Below are 19,126 nucleotides of genomic sequence, written 5' to 3'. Positions count from 1 at the left end.
ATAAACCGCTGAATATTGTGCAGCAATAACATCGGCACGCTGATGCAAGAGTCGCGTTTCAGTCTAATAAGAAATGTCTCTAGCAGTTCCTGAGCAAGTGCATCCGGGCTTCTTCCAAGAATTTGCCTACGCTCAAACTGCGGTACAGAGCCACACCAGTCACAGCGGAAAGGATAACGGCACCGCGTTCCATTCTTAATTGATAAAACACACTCCCTAGTACAGCGTCCGGTTTCGGCTCTATAAACATTGGCAGAGGTCGAATGAGCCTCGTAGCGCAACACAAAAAAGTACTTCGCAGGCTTCTCGCCGCACGCACCTCTTGAAGAGATGCGGTCACAAAGCCTCGAAGTCTTATTCGGAGCAGAGAAGAGCTCGTGGTGCCATTTTGCAACCATTTTTAACGCAATAGTGTCTTATGCCGAGGTCCAACAATACTTCACTTACAAATTTCCGTCACGGAAATACGTCAGTAAAATGCAGATTAGGAAGTTTGACCTGGGAGTCCAACCCACGACCACTCCGTACGCGACGATGGGAGTCGGGTGCTATAACCACTGCGCCACAGACGCTCGTGCTTGAACCGCTACAAAGGCGCCTTATATTTTTCACATCTTCCATCTTTCGCACCGACCTTGTTGGCGTGAGGCGATGTCGCCGTCTTGGAGAGGTGAAGTGAAGGAGTACTGCATCGTGAGACCAACGAGCGCGGACGGGCCGCGCTTCGGTAGTCTCAGCGCAAGGTCGCCTCGATGTCAGCGCTCTTTCATTCGGCGCGGTAGCTACGAGGCGCCCTACTCCGCGCCGCGGAGGCTGGCTCCTCGATTTCCACTCCATTTCTCTTCAATACAGTTTGAGTGAGTGCTTTGTTGCTGTGAGACGCGCCAGCAGGCAGCGGAACGCCTTCGCGCGTTCACGGATCAAGCTACGGAGCTCTACTTATCGCGCTCCCGAAACGTTGGGTGTGCGCGAGTAGAAGTGTAGGTTACTGGAGAGTGACACCTAGCCGTTTCTCTCCTCAAATGATGACACCTTCTATTAGCGCATCGTAAGTTTTTCGATTATTTGTATGCGGCATCGCTGATGGCTGAGGAAGACGCGTGACTCAATTGGAGCTGATCCGCTGTTTGCCGTGCTGCTAGTTGTTTTCCTTTTATTACCGAGTCAGTACGTTGTAGTAGGACTTCGCTCCATCTGAACGTGGCATGGGTGAAGACGCAAATCTATTTAGGTACCCACCAGGTGGTAGGAAGTAGACAGTCAGAAATTGGATGTCCCGGCCTCCTACAATGTCCAAGATGTAGCCAGCACGAGGATGGCTCTTGGAATTCGGGACACGAAACTGAAAAGATAAGAAAACATTGACTAATTAGTGCCTTGAGGGTAACATCCAAAAAAAAAAAAAAAACGTGGGTAATACCAGAGTCCTTCAATGCTTTTCTGGTCACGAAACTCATCCGTAACGCTATGGGGAGAGCTTGCTATGCCGCCGCAGGTGCCGCGCGGCGGCGCTAGGAGCGCGCGGGGGCATTAGAGCGTTTTATTGCTGGGTTCCCGCGGGCTTGGGGCCGCGCGGTGTTGCGTACCCAGGAGTTCCCCAAGCGGAATGCCTTACAGCGGCGCGTAACAAACGCAAGCCTCACACAGGTCACACGCGCTCGCAGCGCCATAACGTCTTGTGACGTATGGATTGTTTTTTCTTTTACAATTTAAAATGATATACTAAGCACAGATGGTGGCGTGAAATCAACATGCTTCCAATACAATATTCTTAATTATTATGGCAAACTTATAAACCCGAGAAAAAAATGTTTTTTTGCACGTGTAGAAGTTGTGACTGCGGCCGTAGCCGCACAACGACATACACGCGGAGAACTTGTGGCGGGTGATCGGCGTCGTCTTTTCCCGTGTACCGTTCACTTTCATGAACTGTGCGGGTTGATTAGCGTCTTATAATGTGTCCGGTAGTCTGTAGGTAGTGTCATACAGTAGCCAACCATTCATTCGGATTCGTTGGGAACCACCGAAAAGTCAGACAAATCGAGAGTCCGAAAAAAAAGGATTTGCTAGAAAAAAATAACACCCTTCTTAACGCAGTGGCTGGAAAAACTTGTCAATGTACGTCTGTTCACACATTTACACACACACACACACACACACACACACACACACACACACACACACACACACACACACACACACACACACACACACACACACACACACACACACACACACACACACACACACACACACACACACACACACACACACACACGCAAGCAATTCAGCTTGTATTTCAGCTAGTATTTGGCCATCGCTGTAGGCTGTCATTAGCGCGGCGTTAAATTCGCATTTGATGGCTATGGTGAAGGCGGCGCATCATCATCGGAGTCACTGTCCACCTGGGCTGGTTCGAGAACCCGACGCGTCATCTGATCATTGTCCAGCCCGGTGAAAACTTCGGAGCAATTTCGGAGTCAGGTTAGCCACCTTCGACCTGACGAATAATTGCTGCTTTTCTGCACCATCGGCAGTGTCTTGCAGTTGCCACGTTTCTTCATTAGTCCTGACCACGCAGATGAACGGGTGGCGTCAGAGCCATTCCAGCAGATCAGGCCTCACACACCAAGCAAAAAATGAGAGAGTGAGACGCAGATTAGGCCTAGCCGCAGAAACAACAGAAAACACAATTATTAAACTGCTCAGCGCAAAAATTTTACACGGTACACATACAAACGACGAGGACACGCGTAGCATCCAATTGGTTTTCATTACAAAAACGCACATATATATAGGCTCCAGACCAGAATAAGATCACATGCTTATCCAGGCACTTAAAAAAAAGAAACCAAAAAAACCTAAATTGCAAGAAAGAACCCCCAAAGAACCAAGATATCACCTTGCGACACCACGTGCCGAAGAATTCAAATACGTCAATTCTTTTTCCGATAAGGAAATGAACGGTTTACTGATGCAACTTCCTTGAGCTTTTTGCGGCCTCAATTATGATCCTAGTGCGCTGAATTGACGCTGAATTTATTTTTTTCTGTGAAGACGCATAAGGTTGACATGCCCTTTCGTGTCATTATCTCTGAACGGGACACATGGCAGAAGTGTGTTGCCTCCTGGCTTCAGAGTTACCTAAAGTTGCTGCCAGTTCACGATCCTTTCTTAGTAAAAAGTTCTTCGCAGATTGTCAGTCACCTCAGCCAACATGTTCCCAGTCGTTGTGGGGGCGTTTCCATCGACATAAAAGACCTTTATTATTCTATTCCACACAAACCACTCATAAATGCCATTGAAAAGGCAATTTTCGAATTTGGTGGTGTTGCCTTCCAAAACAAGTGTGGTATTTCCGTTTCGGGCTTCCTGGATGTGCTGAAGCTCTACCTTGCTTCCACCTTTGCAGAGTGGAATGGTGAAGTCTTTCTGCAAAAAACAGGCGTGTGCATAGGCTCGTGCATCGCCCCCGTGTTAAGCGATTTGTATCTAGCTCATTTGGATAGAAAGCTTCATGAACGGTTGGCTGGGATGAATGTTAGTAAGTGCTTTCGCTTTGTCGATGATTACTTGATTCTGTTTGATTGCAAATATGATGCAGTTGATCAGTCCTTTCAGCAAGCCTTGAAAGTGTTCCAGGAATGCCTCGATCCGCTCTCTCTCATAAGCGTTTCTTCATTACCAGCGAGATGGCGCTAGGAGCGCGACGAGCGCATTTAAAAGTCGTCGGCGAGCTCGCTCGCTTCTTATATTTGCGCAAGGAGAACCTTGGCCTTCCGCTGTCTGCCCGCGCGGTTTTCTCGTGGTGAGGGCAAGAGAGATGTTTCAAGCTTTAACCGTGATGTCCGCGCTCATGTTGCGGAGCGCCGCTAAACGACGCCGCTTAACGAACAAACAGAAGATGAGCGCGAACTATCAAGTGTCACAGCTCGACACTTGAAGCACGCTAGTTTCCTTCGCTGCTTCGGCCGTCTTTGTAACAGGAGCGCTGTTCAAACTGAGAGTATCCATTGGTATAGCATTAGTTTCTTGCTATCGCATTCATTGCTTCGCCCTTGCGGCGAAACTGTGATTTTTTTACAGACCATTGCTTAGTAGCCGTTTCATGGGGTCCCCCAAAATTTCGTAATGTTCCTCCAAACTGGGAACTATGGAAGCTTAACGTACAGCTCTTGCGTGAAGAATGTTTCGAAAAAATAATCAACGAATTGCTACGCGAGGTAACACAATGTCGACAGCTGCCAATTTTTGCTCAGTGGGAAATGTTCAAAGAGAAAGTTAAGTATGAGGCAATTGGTATTTCATGCGAGTTGACCCACAGAAAAACTGCTGAAAAACGTTATCTTTATGATTTACTTCATAAGCTCCATGCATTTGAAAGTAAAGAGCCGGGATTATACGTTGATGAGATAAATTCGGTTCGAGCGCAGATACAAAAACATGATGCAGAAGGGTTCTCGAACCAGCCCAGGTGGACAGTGACTCCGATGATGATGCGCCGCCTTCACCATAGCCATCAAATGCGAATTTAACGCCGCGCTAATGACAGCCTACAGCGATGGCCAAATACTAGCTGAAATACAAGCTGAAATACAAGCTGAAATACAAGCCGTTAAGAAACAAGTGGATGAAATGCTACGCGACAACATCATCCAGCCGTCCAACAGCCCGTGGGCGTCTCCCGTGGTATTAGTGAAGAAGGATGGGACCCTACGTTTCTGCGTCGATTATCGTCGCCTGAACAAAATCACAAAGAAGGACGTATACCCTCTCCCACGGATAGACGACACCCTGGATCGACTACACAACGCGAATTACTTTTCGTCGATGGACCTCAAGACCGGCTACTGGCAAATTGAAGTCGACGAGACAGACCGAGAAAAGACCGCCTTTATAACGCCGGACGGCCTGTTCGAGTTCAAGGTCATGCCCTTCGGTCTTTGCTCGGCACCTGCGACTTTCCAACGAGTCATGGATACTGTATTAGCTGGCTTGAAGTGGCAGACTTGCCTTGTTTACTTGGACGACGTCGTTGTGTATTCCTCGAACTTCGACGAACACCTCCAGCGACTTCAATCCGTACTTCAAGCAATCAAGAACTCCGGGCTCACCCTGAAGCCAGAAAAGTGTCGCTTCGCGTACGAGGAGCTCTTGTTTCTGGGTCACGTGATCAGCAAGACTGGAGTGCTCCCAGACCCGCAGAAAACAGCTGCCATCGCCGCTTTCTCGCCACACACCGACAAGAAGGCCGTGCGCCGATTTCTCGGCTTGTGCGCCTATTACAGACGCTTTGTCAAAGACTTTTCACGGATCGCCGAGCCACTAACGCAGCTCACGAAGACCGACGTCGAATTCAGGTGGCAAACAGCGCAAGTCGAAGCATTTCATGAACTGAAACGACGCCTGCAGACACCTCCGATACTTGCGCATTTCGACGAATACGCCGATACGGAGATTCACACCGATGCAAGCAGCATAGGACTCGGCGCCGTCCTTGTGCAGCGGGCGGGCGGACTGGAAAGGGTTATCAGTTCTGCTAGCCGGTCGCTGTCTAAAGCAGAGGTCAACTATTCCACAACAGAAAAGGAGTGCCTCGCCATCATCTGGGCTACGTCAAAGTTTCGCCCCTATCTCTACGGCAGGCCCTTCAAAGTTGTGAGCGACCATCACGCCTTGTGTTGGCTAGCTAACTTGAAGGACCCTTCAGGTCTCCTCGCACGGTGGAGCCTGAGACTTCAAGAATTTGACATTACTGTCGTGTACAAGTCCGGAAGGAAACACTCCGACGCCCACCGCTTGTCTCGTGCCCCCGTCGACCCACCAACGCCCGACGACCAGGATGATGACAGCTTCTTGGGAGCCATAAGTACTGAAGACTTCGCCGAACGACAGCGAGCCGACCCTGAACTGAAGGGTCTAGTGGAATACCTAGAGGGCAGGACCATCGTTGTCCCAAAAGTATTCAGGCGAGGATTGGCATCATTTTCTTTGAAAAACAACGTCCTCGTAAAGAAGAACTTCTCTCCGGCCCGAGCCAGCTACCTTATCGTTGTACCTTCGGGACTGCGACCAGAAATTTTGCATGCCCTGCACGACGACCCGACGGCTGGACACCTCGGACTTTCCCGAACGCTCGCACGAGTACACGAAAAGTACTACTGGCCGCGCCTTGCCGCCGACGTCACTCGCTACGTAAGGACGTGCCGAGACTGTGAGTGACGGAAGACACCGCCCACAAGACCAGCAGGCTTCCTTCAGCCGATCGAGCCTCCTCGTCGACCATTCCAGCAGATCGGGATGGACCTCCTGGGGCCGTTCCCAACGTCGACTTGCGGAAATAAATGGATCGTCGTGGCTACCGACTACCTCACCCGCTACGCCGAAACAAAAGCCCTGCCCAAAGGCAGTGCCGCTGAGGTAGCCAAGTTCTTCGTTGAGAGCATCGTCCTTCGACACGGCGCCCCAGAGGTTCTCATCACCGACAGAGGTACGGCGTTCACAGCTGACCTAACTCAGGCGATCTTGGAATACAGCCACACAAGCCATCGCCGCACCACCGCGTACCACCCACGGACCAACGGCCTCACCGAGCGTCTAAATAAGACCATCGCCGACATGCTGGCCATGTACGTCGACGTCGAACACAAGACGTGGGACGCCATCCTTCCGTACGTGACCTTCGCGTACAACACGGCCGTACAGGAAACGACGCAGATGACGCCATACAAGTTGGTCTACGGAAGGAGCCCGGCAACGACGCTCGACGCCATGCTACCAAACGTGACCGACGAGGAAAACATCGACGTGACCACCTGCCTACAGCGCGCCGAAGAAGCACGACAGCTCGCCCGCCTACGGATAAAGAACAAATAGACGACTGACAGCCGCCGCTACAACCTTCGACGACGCCACATGGAATACCAACCCGGTGACCGTGTATGGGTATGGACGCCAATACGCCGACGAGGACTTAGTGAGAAGCTTCTTCGACGATACTTCGGACCGTACAGGGTACTTCGACGCCTCGGCGCACTCGACTATGAGGTTGCCCCTGACGGCATTACGAACTCTCAGCGGTGCCGTGCGCGACCTGAAGTCGTCCATGTCGTGCGCCTTAAGCCGTTTTTTGCGCGTTAGCGAGCCTGGGGACTCTATTTTTTCCTTCGTTATTGTAATTTATTTGTGTATGCACTTGGTTTGTTTTGTTTTTTTCTCTTCTATGTTCTTTCATAAGCATCGGGACGATGCTTTTTCAGAGGGTGGCAATGCCATACCCACTTCTTGTCTTGTTTTGATGTATTCGGGTTTGACCGGCAGGGACGGTTGTCAACGCTCGACGCTGTCCGCGAAGTAGTGTTCTAGAAGCGTCGCGATTGTAGTAGATCGGTTTGTTAAGATTGCGCCCCGCACGCGAATGTTCCAGTTTTGTCTAGAGATAACGCCGCCACCAGCGATATTGCTGGAAAGTTCGATAGCGCCTGTATAAAAGTCGACGCGCTTGATCGCTTGTCAGTTGATCGACGGACGACGCCCTGTTCGCCGCTATCATTGTACAGCGTGCATTGCTGTAGTTCTAGTTCTCATTTTCCGGCCACAAGTTCGGCCAAATAAACAGTTTCATCTTACAAACGCCGACTGCTGTGTTCGTCGACGTCACGTCCACGTGACAATATTCTGTCATATTCAAAGATATTACTTTCCCTATTATATACTGGTTCACGCAATCCTTCACAGAAAGTGAGAGCGACGCTCATATGTTTCCTTTGTCGTGTCTCGATTTTAGATGCGAAGCATCTTGTCCGCCTCGTGCGCTGCTGCTTTGAGCTGTACTGGTGGCGCCACCAACGGCGAACGGTGGCGAAAGGTGGATACGCACGGCTCATAAAAGCCATGGGCAAAGCGCCCGTTACTCGCCGTTTTTCTATTCATTTTTCATTCTGGTTTGATATTTGTACTGCCGACGCTGCTCCACTAGGCCACCATGCCGTTTGTTACGTCGATTGTTCTATATTATTTGTTTTAAAATGACAGGCCCGTTTTCTTATGCGTGCGCGCGATGCACTGCGTACGTTTCTTACGTGCATGTGTCCAAGTTGTTTGCGTGATGTGTTAACACAGACGAAATAAAAGCTGTTGCAGAACAAAACAGCATTCTTGTTTTATTGAACACCCCAAACAGTACAACAACAATGAATATTAAGGCTGTATGCCTGCTTAATAAACGAACAAAAGACACGCGTTTTTATCTTCGCCCAACACTCGTAGCACTCAACTAGGCCAAGAAAACCAAAATCTAACTTGCTGAACGTTTTAACAGCCTTCACACAGCTGCATAATAATGCGTGAAAGTACTTTAGCAAATGACCAACAAACATTCACACAGCGTTTTTTTTTGTTCACAGACCGTGTTAACATATGAGAAAGTTCTAATTGCATTGCAATCATATATTTCGGAATATCTAATCACTTTCACCATTGAAGCCACAATCCTCTAACACATGCGCTTTAAATTGAGCATGGCATTACTCAGACTTATATAGGCAATGCGCATGCGTGGCATTACTCAGATTTATATAGGAAATGCGCACGCCTGTAATGTATCTCTTATGCAAGATTCTCCTTTGGTACGTGCAGCTCAACATAAAATGCGATTCTGGAAGTAATGTTCGTGGAGTAGCGAGCATATAGAAGGCCAACTACTTACAGCTTCACTTACCTTTGCAAAAACGGTATTCCAATTGCAATTCAATATTAACCGACGCAACAACGATAACAACACACTTGTTGCACACAGGCGTACCAGGTTGACGTGCGAGGCCAAGCGCGGTATTTTAAGTGTAGCACAATCGTGCGCGTACAGTACGCTAGAATATTCTGCCACAATGTCGTAAAGGTTGCAGTCATTTGAGCAGTTCCCACGATGTAGCACCAGTTGACGTCCTCGCGTCATCAAACTGCTGCGACGCCGAGAACTACGCACACAGCTGCCTTGGAAAAACGCGGTCTTGTAGGAGGCCATCTTGTCCAGCAACCAACGGACAAAAGTACACAACTCAGGCGTCTGAAACATTGCCGTTGATGAGATGGCAGCTGAACGAAATCAGGGCTCATCGTCCGACGTGTGGCCACCGCCTTAACACAATATTAACGTTGCAACGTTCAAGGAAGGCGCGACGAAAGCGACGAGCCCAGCCGGTCTTGTCGGATGCGCTACTGCACAGTGCACACCGTGCGCCCTCACGGCCACAGAAAGAAATAAAAGAAAGTGGAGAGTGAAGTCACCTTGGAGCGTGGCATATCGGTGGAAGCAAGAGGAGATGTTGCGTCGTCGGTGTGGCGTATGGTCGAGAGATGGCGCTAGTTTGTTTTTGCGCAACGGAATCGCAAACTTCATTCAAAATTCATGGGATCCTATGGGGGGTTGGGAGAAGGTGCAACCGCCTGAGCCGAGCGGTGGCGCCACCATACCGATGCACGGGGCGGATAGCGGAGTTCAAACCGGTGGTGGTGGTGGTGGTGTGCGGCTTGACCACCCTTACTGCGCATGCGCATACCCTCTCCACACACCTCCTCTTCCCTTTCCGCCTCTCCACTCGCCCTCTCCCCTCCCTCTCTACCTTTCCCCCTCTCCACTCACCCTCTCCGATATTCCTCTGAAACGCAGGCTAGACATGCCGAAATTCTCTCCTGCGCAACGCCGTGATGAGCACCGGGGCATGCGCGTCCCCTCCCCCTCTCTCTCCTCTGCTACGCTGCCGCCCACTCGCGCGCCTGTCAACCGCGTTCCGCGCTCGCCCTGTGAGAATTAACAGCCAGGCTAGAGGGAAGACAAGACGCGCGCAGCGTTCCTCTTCGCATTCCACGAGGCGAGGTCGGTAGCATGCCCAACGAACGCCAACGGAACACGATCGTGCAAGTGCTCCGGCTTCGCGTCGCCTCGTGGTCCCCTTTAGCGGGAAATGGTGTAATTTTTTCCCTATCGCAAACTATTACTAATCCTACATGTCGCACATCAAGCGCCGCCAACATTATTGACCTTGTAGTAACAAATAATCCTGATGTTTTTTGAGACATAAATAATTTAGAAGGCATTTTGGTTCATGACGTAATAACTGTGTAATTTAATTGAGCATACACGCACATGATTTATTCATTACATTCTGATTGTCTGCTTTTCGGCTTCAATTATACATGACATGCACGGCAGAGCATCTGGAAATTATTCCAGCGAATACATTTGCTACACACGATTGTTTATACTTGCGTTTTTAATTTAATGCGTTTCGATTGTGCATTGCATTTCGATGTTGCACTTTGGCTCAAGGCAATGCAAGGCATGTCACAAATGTATTTGTAGCAGCATATACAGTAACTAATAGAACAGTGTAAGCTTATGCGCACTCTTTTTATTACCTTTTGATTGCCTGCGTTCAGTCTGTTCTCGTTGCATGCGTTATTATTATTATTGTTATTATTATAATACGGTTAGTAATATTATCAGCCTATTTATCTGGAGGAAGGCGACTCCCATAGTCTTTTGGCTATAAGTGAGGGTCCATATACGTTCATAGCATGTGTTGTTAGTAATATGTTAATTAAGTACTGAGTACATAAATTATTACACTTGCGAGTTTAGACGGGTGTTATTACATTAATGCGTTTCAATTGTGTGTTTTCATTTTGGCCTCACGTAAATCCACGGCATATTGCAGAGGAATTTAGGAAAAAATTTATAAACTAATAATTTATAATGTACACTTCAATTTCATGTTTTCAGTTTCAGCCTTAAGTACAATTACGATATATTTACAAGAATGCAGTTGCAGCTAGAAGCCCATAAATAATTGGACAATGTAAACTTACGTGTTCTACTAATTTATTACCGGTTTTAACAAGGTTTTTATGAAAGATTTGCAGCAGGGCGCGAGAAATACCTGAGGAATACGCAGTGCGCGAGGGTATATATGTACGAATAGTTGTTTAGAGATTTTGGTGTGGGATGACCGCTATTGTCTGCAAAAATATATTTTGAATTAGGAGGAAAGCTGGGGTCGTTGCCACCAAACATTGCTATCGCGCAAGTAGAAGCATGCATCCGCGTCTCTTAATAATAAAGACAGATTTTATTTTAAAGTTTGCTTTCAGGATTGCTATCACAAGTCGTCTTGGTTACAAAAATTCAATTAAGAAAGGAAGATGAGAAATATATCAAATAATGCTTACTTCGAATAAAGAAGCCAGTTTTCACTCAAAGCTATCCATCTACGCCTGAAAACAGAAATAAATCCATTCTAACCCAAATACTACACACGCACACGTTGATTTTCCAGATCTCGCGCTTGGCTTCAGTATGCGAGACGGCAGGACCTGGCTCATTTACCACCTCGTCAGATCTACAGCAGCTACCGCCTGTGCTCTGCCCATTTCACCAGCAGAGACTACGCAGACCCTGGACAGACAAGGCTGCTAAGATGTGCTGTGCCAACAGTTTCCATCTTTGGCGATGGGCAGACACACGTCGAAAGTCCAGGTGGGAATACTGTAAAGTGATCATACAACAGCACAAACTTTCATGCCTCTACATCTATTTACAGAAATGACTTAATACTCAATATGTGTACCTGTCCGAGTTATCATGACTCAGCATTTTTAAGATTCTCGCGCAGATTACACCAATACCAACGCATGGTGTACACAGCATCCATGAATTCGCCGGCATGATTTTGCTGGTAGATATAACTAGCTAAGTAAAAAATTTGCCGGCTTCACAATCGTTAAATTTAGAGCAAACGTCTCACTCAAAACGCTCTATATGTAACCTGCTCGATTCTGATTCAGTTGTCTCTGCTATTTTACCCGTGGCGTAGCGTTTTACAGCAAGGCGAAAATGACCTCATAACTGGAGAGAGTACTCCATGTGGCGCGTTATCAGCTATTTCGCACATGGCGAGTGAGTAGCGGCCAACTTGGTGTCGCTGTTAAAACAATTGCGCGATAGCTCTGACAGTGGGAGCAACAGAACTGGCCTTTTAGAAATATATATATATATATATATATATATATTCTACGACACCCTAGTTCAAAGCTGCATGTATGTCGCGCTGAAATCTGTGCTACGTTAATGTCTCTTCACAGGCTCTCCTCGGCCCGCGAATGCCACTAAAATGCCCGCTCAAAGCGCCGATGAAGAAGTTCAACAGGCTGAGCCCCCATGTACGCAAATTGTTTTACTTTCTAAGCTCTTGAAAACTATTCCACATAAATTATTGATGCCGTAATTGTAATTATTTAATGTGACGCCTAATACCAGCTGTATGTATGCCACGCTAAAACCTGTGCTACGTTAATCTCCCTTCACAGGCTCTCCTCGGCCCGCGAATACCACTGCAATGCCCGCTCACAGCGCCGATGAAGAAGTTCAACAGACTGAGCCCTCATGTACGCAAATTGTTTTGCTCTCTAAGCTCTTTAAAACTATTCCAGATAAATTAATGCCCTGCAGCTATCGTTTTAATGTCACGTACCATTTAACAGATCCTAAAGTGCACTAGGGTGTCAGCTGGGCGAGCTAGTTCATTGCTAGGGGACGAGAACCAGAGCGATGTATACCGAAAGGCAGGACGAGACGAGTGCTTGTCTTATCCCTTTCTTGCTTGTTTGTTGCCTCTTAAGAGGGATTAGTGCCCCGCCGCGGTGGTCTAGTGGTTATGGCGCTCGACTGCTGACCCGCAGGCCGCGGGATCGAATCCCGGCCGCAGCGGCTGCATTTTCGATGGAGGCGAAAATGTTTGAGGCCCGTGTGCTTAGACTTAGGTACACGTTAAAGAACCCCAGGTGGTCGAATTTTCCGGAGCCCTCCACTACGGCGTCCCTCATAATCATATCGTGGTTTTGGGACGTTAAACCCCAGATATTATTATTATTATTATAAGAGGGATTAGTGTTTTTTAAAGAAAAGACTATGAATTCGTTGTTTTTTTCCTAAACATACCATTTTAAACGTATAACCAATAATGTTTGTTAACAAGGAGTATGCTAATGATTAGTAAAAATTAGTTGGCGCTTCATGTTTCCCACGATGCTTATACATGCCATTAGTAGGCTCAATGCCCAGCAGTGTGCTTATCAGAGGCCTGTTCCCAATGCCCCAAGTTTGAATAAGTGAAGGATCGAGAACTAAATATGAACAACTGATTACTCATGGAAGTAATCACTTCAATTCTGAAAGCCGCTAGAACTTTTACTAGGTTTAAAGATCATGGTCAGCTTTCACAAAAACACAGTATAAATGAGCTTTTTTTCTAAATCTTTCAGGTTCCAATCCAGCGGGTCGACAACACAAGCCTTCTAGGTGCTCGCCCCGGACAGCCAGAAAGATGAAGAACCTGGAGAAGATAAATTCAAGGCTTCGGAAGGCACTGTCAAGAATTGGCAAGAGAAAGGTTAAAAAGCTTTCCCAGTCCGAGGCGTTGAACGCTATCAGGCCCTACGTCCGCAAGACATTATTTAGATTGCTTGAGACTCAAGTTAAAATTAATGGTGTGAAACGTAGAGGACGGAGGTGGTCGCCCGAGCACCGCCAGTTCGCTTTAAACTTATACTTTCATGGTCCGAAAGCGTACAGACATCTGTCAAGACTGCTTTACATGCCAACTGTAAGGTCGCTGAAGCAGTGGTTATCAAATATTCCGATGACTCCCGGAGTTATTCCAACCGCTATTGAAGCCCTCGAAGAAGCTACCCGAAATTGGAATTTAACAGATCGTGTGTGCACATTAATATTTGACGAAATGTCCTTGAAGGAACATCTGCAGTATGATGCAAAGCATGACATTGTGATGGGATTCTGCGATGACGGTAGGCAAAGAACACCAGCCGTGGCAAATTCAGCGCTCCTGATACTTGTGGCAGGCATTTCAAAAACGTGGATTCAACCTGTTGCTTACACAGTATCAAGGACCAAAACTCCCGCAGATACTCTTCATCATCTGATCATAACATTAATCAAGCAGCTGCAGGGAGCCCGGTTGTTTGTGAAGGCGCTCATCTGCGACCAGGGGGGAAGCAACATCACTTTGGCAAATAAGCTAGGTGTGACGCCTGAAGAGCCGTTTTTTGTGCTTGAAGGCCGCAAGATTTATTTCCTATATGACACACCACACTTACTTAAATGCACAAGGAATAATCTCCGCGCACCTCACAAGCTCCATATCGGGCAACAAATTGTGGATTGGTCTTTCATTACGCAACTATACGAAAGCTCGCATCCTCTCAAACTCAAATTGGCGAAGAAACTAACCGACAACCACATTTACCGGAAGCCTTTCAATAACATGAAAGTTAAATATGCCAGCCAGGTGATGAGCGAATCGGTCTCAGTGGCCATTGATGTATTCATTGCTCTTGGCGTGTTGCCGGCATCCGCCAAACCAACAGCTGATTTTCTCGAGAAGATAGATAAGTTATTCGACTGTCTGAATAGCTCTTCTGTAAAAAAAGCCAGTGACAAGTTACGTTATGCAATTTCGGAAGGGTCCGAACACCTAGCCTTTTTGCGGGAGTGCCTGTCGTGGGTTGAAAGCTGAAAATTTGACGGGCCTCGGCAACCACACACAGTTGAGGCATGGAAGGTCACCTTAAAGGCTATCCTTCTCCTCTGGGACGACCTCTTCCAAGATTTTGATTTTCGTGTTCTCTTGACTCGCTGGCTACAGCAGGACCCCCTGGAGAACCTTTTCGGGCTGCTTAGGTTAAAGCATGGCTGCAATCACAACCCAAATGTGCTTCACTTCACATCAGGTCTGAAACACATTTCTGTTGGCAAACTGGTTGCCCTTTTTTCAGAAGGAAACTGTGAACAGGATCGCAGCACTGTGTTGGCACAAATGTCAGAGCCACCTCATTCGCTTCCTACTACTTGTGATGCAGCACAGACAGTCGATATGCTTCCTGATGAGGAACAGCCCGCTAGCCTTGATATAGTAGAGGATAACGTTCTCTACTATGTTGGGGGATATCTCGTACGGCAATTTTTGTTGTACAGGCCTCCAGACTGTGTGTTCAACACCCTTTTGAAGAATGCCGACCGCCAGCTTTGTGCATCACACCAGTATTTTGCTATGTTTAAGGCAAGCAACATCTCCTCAGATTTATTTGGCAATGTAACAATGCCTTCTGACGATTGCTTTCAGGATATTAAGGCCATGGAAGCTTGCTTTTTGGAATATATTGGTGTTGTGGCGCACCTGCCTAATGTGAGTGGAGTTTTGGCAGGCATTTTGTACAGTTGTATGGGAAGGCAAAAATTCTGCTCTGAAGAATGCAAGAAAGCCTTTGTGCACCTCTTTGCAAGGATTCGCCTGTTGTGGCATATTCTCTTCGTGAACATCTCCTTGGCTAAACAACGCACCAGAAAATCTGCTGCAGCACGAAAAATGCGGAAGTTTTTGTAACTTTTAGGATTCTGTTTGCATATTTGAGGTCTTGAAAAAACTGAGCGCTCAAACACGGACGACAAAAAGACACACATATGCGCAAAAGTAGGCGCTACTTCCATATTTTTGAGTCACCGCTACTTCTATAGCTGAGGTCACCATTTTCTGCCTCTGAAGCGGACATGTGTGTGTACTATTTACTATTTATCTGCTTGTATTTTGTTTTTGTTTTTTTCATTAAGCGATATAGGTATGTTACGCTGAAGAAAGCATAAACCCTTCGTGTTATTTTATCAGAACACTCTATAGTGGCTTCAGTATTTTGTAAATTTTTGCTTAAGCTTCTATAAAGAAACCTGATGCTGAATAGAAAATGTAGCAATGTCTAACTCCGGTACCTTATGGTTTTGTATCAATTTCCTCTTGCATCCTAAGTGTGCGGTGTGCCGTATTATCTTGTCCCACTCATGGGATGATTTTATATCGGGATACGTGCTGTGAACTTGTGTATAGTTATTACTGTTTTTCTTTTGTCTTTGTATAGACGTATGTGCGGCAATGTGCAATGGATTGATACTAGGTTATTAGCATGCTGGCATGTGCGGTCCACTTTTGTATGCGACCAAAAACGTAAAACATTCAAGTTGTATTTTTACTGCATAAACCGTACGTTTAGGCAATAAAACATTCAAACAAACTCTGCTCTTTATTCTTGTCTAATTTATGTGTACACGTAAACAAAAACAACGTCTTACTTAGAATAAGTAGTGCACAAATAGGTGGATGAGCAGACCATCAATCAGAACGCAATGATGGCCGTTTTCATCATGTGGCGGGTTGCGCCACAGGAAGAAGGTCGTGTGCTCGCCATCTGAATACTTTCCACTCACTCAATTTGGCTTGCTGGTGCATCCCAATTGAATTTGGCGCTAAATCCCCCCCCCCCTCGCCACTCGGATCCTCAGTCCTCATCAAGATGGCGTCCCCCAGTGCGTGTCTGCAATGCGCCGCCATGTTTTCGTACCGCCCCCAAACACCAGGCGTTCGTCCGGCGCTGCGAGCGAATATCGCGTTCCATGGAGGGTATAGGAAGTTTCACTCCCCTGGGTCGACGCTCACGCGTTTAGGTAAAACAAATGGGCGTTTGTGCATCTTGTGAAGGGACAGCGAGGATGTAAGACGAAGACGAATGGAATTGGAAACAGCGCTCGTCTTGTCTTCGCTTTACATTCCTTCACAGCACTCCGATTTTTGCTGGAATGAATAATGCCACCTGGATGATTAACTGCGGCGAGCACGAGCGTGCATCGAGCAAAAACAAACAAAGAAGTCGTTTGGGACGGCGCGCGCTCTCACTTTGTCTTTGTTCGTTTTGTGGCGTGGCCATATTGTTAGAACTGCGTCAGTCTTTCTGCCAGCGTGGTATTTCTTGCCCGGGGACCTTCTTTTCGCACGTGACCACTGGTGGAGGTGCTGGGTACTCCCAGCCAATGGTCCTAACGCCTCCTGGTAGCCCTGTACCTGCAGTGACAACACCTGTCCACAGGGCCAGCCGAAGATTCCGAGGATTGCCCCCCGAACGTGAACCTCTACCCGAGATGACGTTAACTGCACCACCCGAAAACGGTATGGAAGGCACTTCAACTGCCAATTACAAGCTGCAGAAGCCACGAGTGCCAAGGGTGTTCCATGGCTCCGTCTTAGAGGACGTCGAGGACTGGTTGGCTACTTTGAACGCGTCGCTGATTTCAACGGGTGGACCGACGCCAACAAGCTGAGGAACGTGTACTTCAGCCTCGAGGATGGCGCTCGTACCTGGTACGAGAACCGTGAACCCTTCTCGACGTGGAGTGTGTTTTGCCGTCAGCTGCTGGAAAGTTACGCTAATCCCAATCGCCGTGAACGAGCGGAGCGGGCCATTCAATCGCTCATTCAAATGCCGAACGAAAGCGTGATGATGTACGTTGAGGACATGACGAGCCTCTTCCGTCGTGCTGACCCGGCTATGGCAGAAAATAAGAAGCTGCGTCACTTAATGCGAGGAGTTAAGGAGCATCTCTTCGATGGCCTCGTCCGAAGTCCCCCAAAGACTGTGGCGGAGTTTTTAACCGAAGCCACGACCATGGAAAAGATGCTGCAGCAGCGGTCGGCTGTGTACGACCGCCAGATCAATGTCGCTTCACCGATGGGCCAGGTTGGAGCTGCCGGCAGTAACATCAATATCAAAGCTCTCTGCGACCTCATCAGATCAGTGGTACGCGACGAGCTACAAAGGATTCACTGCCCGCCTCAATCTCCTGCTGCAGGATCCATCTTCAGCCTCATAAGGAGCGAAGTACAGCAGGCTCTGTGTCACGGATCCCCGGGTAACAGTCGGCTAGAATGAACGGACGAGACGAGAGCGTAAGACACACCTATTTTAATTACACACGAAAAGAAAAAAGCACATTACCACCCAAAACCACTGCAAACATAAACAAAAAATCACAGCATATCCACGGAGTGAATGATGATGAGTGGGCGAAGCTGCGGAGGTTCATCGGTAAACCGTGAATCTTCCGTGAATTCTGCCCAGTACATCATCACCGACGTGAGATCGGGCGCGTTTATACTAAAGGTTCGATGAGAGTTATGACGACTTGCAGCTCACTTTAATTTTACATGTACGCTGTGAATTTTCATTGTTTAGAAAACCATTGCTTTAGAAAACATCTGGCGTCTTTCGTTGGTTTATTTCATCAATCAACGGCGTTTTGAACAAAATTTTTATTGTTTAACCACGCACAGGAGAAATCTCACCAGGCACTACCTTGGAGGTAAACAATGGCTGCTAATGGGAATGAGAGACAGAAGAAGTCGGCTTTTAGCTAACACTTACACTTCTACTTCTACTAACGTTTCCTACTGGAACATGCCAATAGCTGCTAATGGGGAATGAGAGACAGAAGAATCCGGCTTTTAGTTAACGCGCACGCTGCGAATTTTTTATTGTTCAACAACGCACAGGAAAAATCTCCCACCGGCACCACCTTGGAGGTCAAGATCTGGTACTAGCGTTACGACTGGTTACGCACTACGACTACTACGACTACGAGGGACGAACGGGTGCCGCCTTAAGGAGCTTCGCCCCTAAAAAATAGCGGCACTAAAATAAGTCATGACAAAAAGAACAAGTCAAGGAAACAAACGTCTATACAGTACGGAGCGTTCCTCGCTCAAACAACTCACGGCGTTCTGTGCCGATGCATGATGAGGCGAGGCATTGTCGGGGACACTTGCTTAACGTCGGCGTTCGAGTCGATGCGTCGATGCCACAGGCTTGGCCGGTTGCAGAACGCGAGCTGGCGTCGTCGTTGAAGCTGGGAGGCTCGGAGTCAATGACCTCAGCGTCGACTAGCGCTGGTCAGCATTTCCCGGGAGCAGGACTGGCTCAGGCGAGGCCTACGGAGCGGTGCCGTAGGACGAAGCGCTCGGAACACAAGCCGATGACGCTCCCTGGCCGCTGCAGGTGTTCGTGACGGCCATTCAGTTCCTAGGACGTGTCCTTGAACGGCCGGTGACTACGGTGCGATGCCGTAGAGCGATGGAGCACGAGCCTACGGTGCGATGCCGTAAAACAAAGGGAGCCGGAGCGCCCGGAACACAGGCCGGCGACGCTCGTGCCCGCCTCACACGCTCCCGATCGAACA

The 19,126-nt window shown here is 47.9% G+C and overlaps 1 long non-coding RNA gene across 1 annotated transcript; it reads left to right on the top strand.

The window, feature by feature from the left end:
- Positions 1-11,296: 11,296 nt before the first annotated feature.
- LOC125758909 (uncharacterized) lies at positions 11,297-16,134 on the top strand. The gene is made up of 3 exons (XR_007416456.1): positions 11,297-11,533; positions 12,364-12,441; positions 13,318-16,134. It is a non-coding gene; the product is annotated as an uncharacterized LOC125758909 (long non-coding RNA).
- The last annotated feature ends 2,992 nt before the right edge of the window (positions 16,135-19,126 follow it).

The sequence above is a fragment of the Rhipicephalus sanguineus genome, chromosome 6, assembly GCF_013339695.2.
Source record: "Rhipicephalus sanguineus isolate Rsan-2018 chromosome 6, BIME_Rsan_1.4, whole genome shotgun sequence".
Classification (NCBI taxonomy): domain Eukaryota; kingdom Metazoa; phylum Arthropoda; class Arachnida; order Ixodida; family Ixodidae; genus Rhipicephalus; species Rhipicephalus sanguineus.
This window is presented reverse-complemented; position numbering and strand designations above follow the sequence as displayed.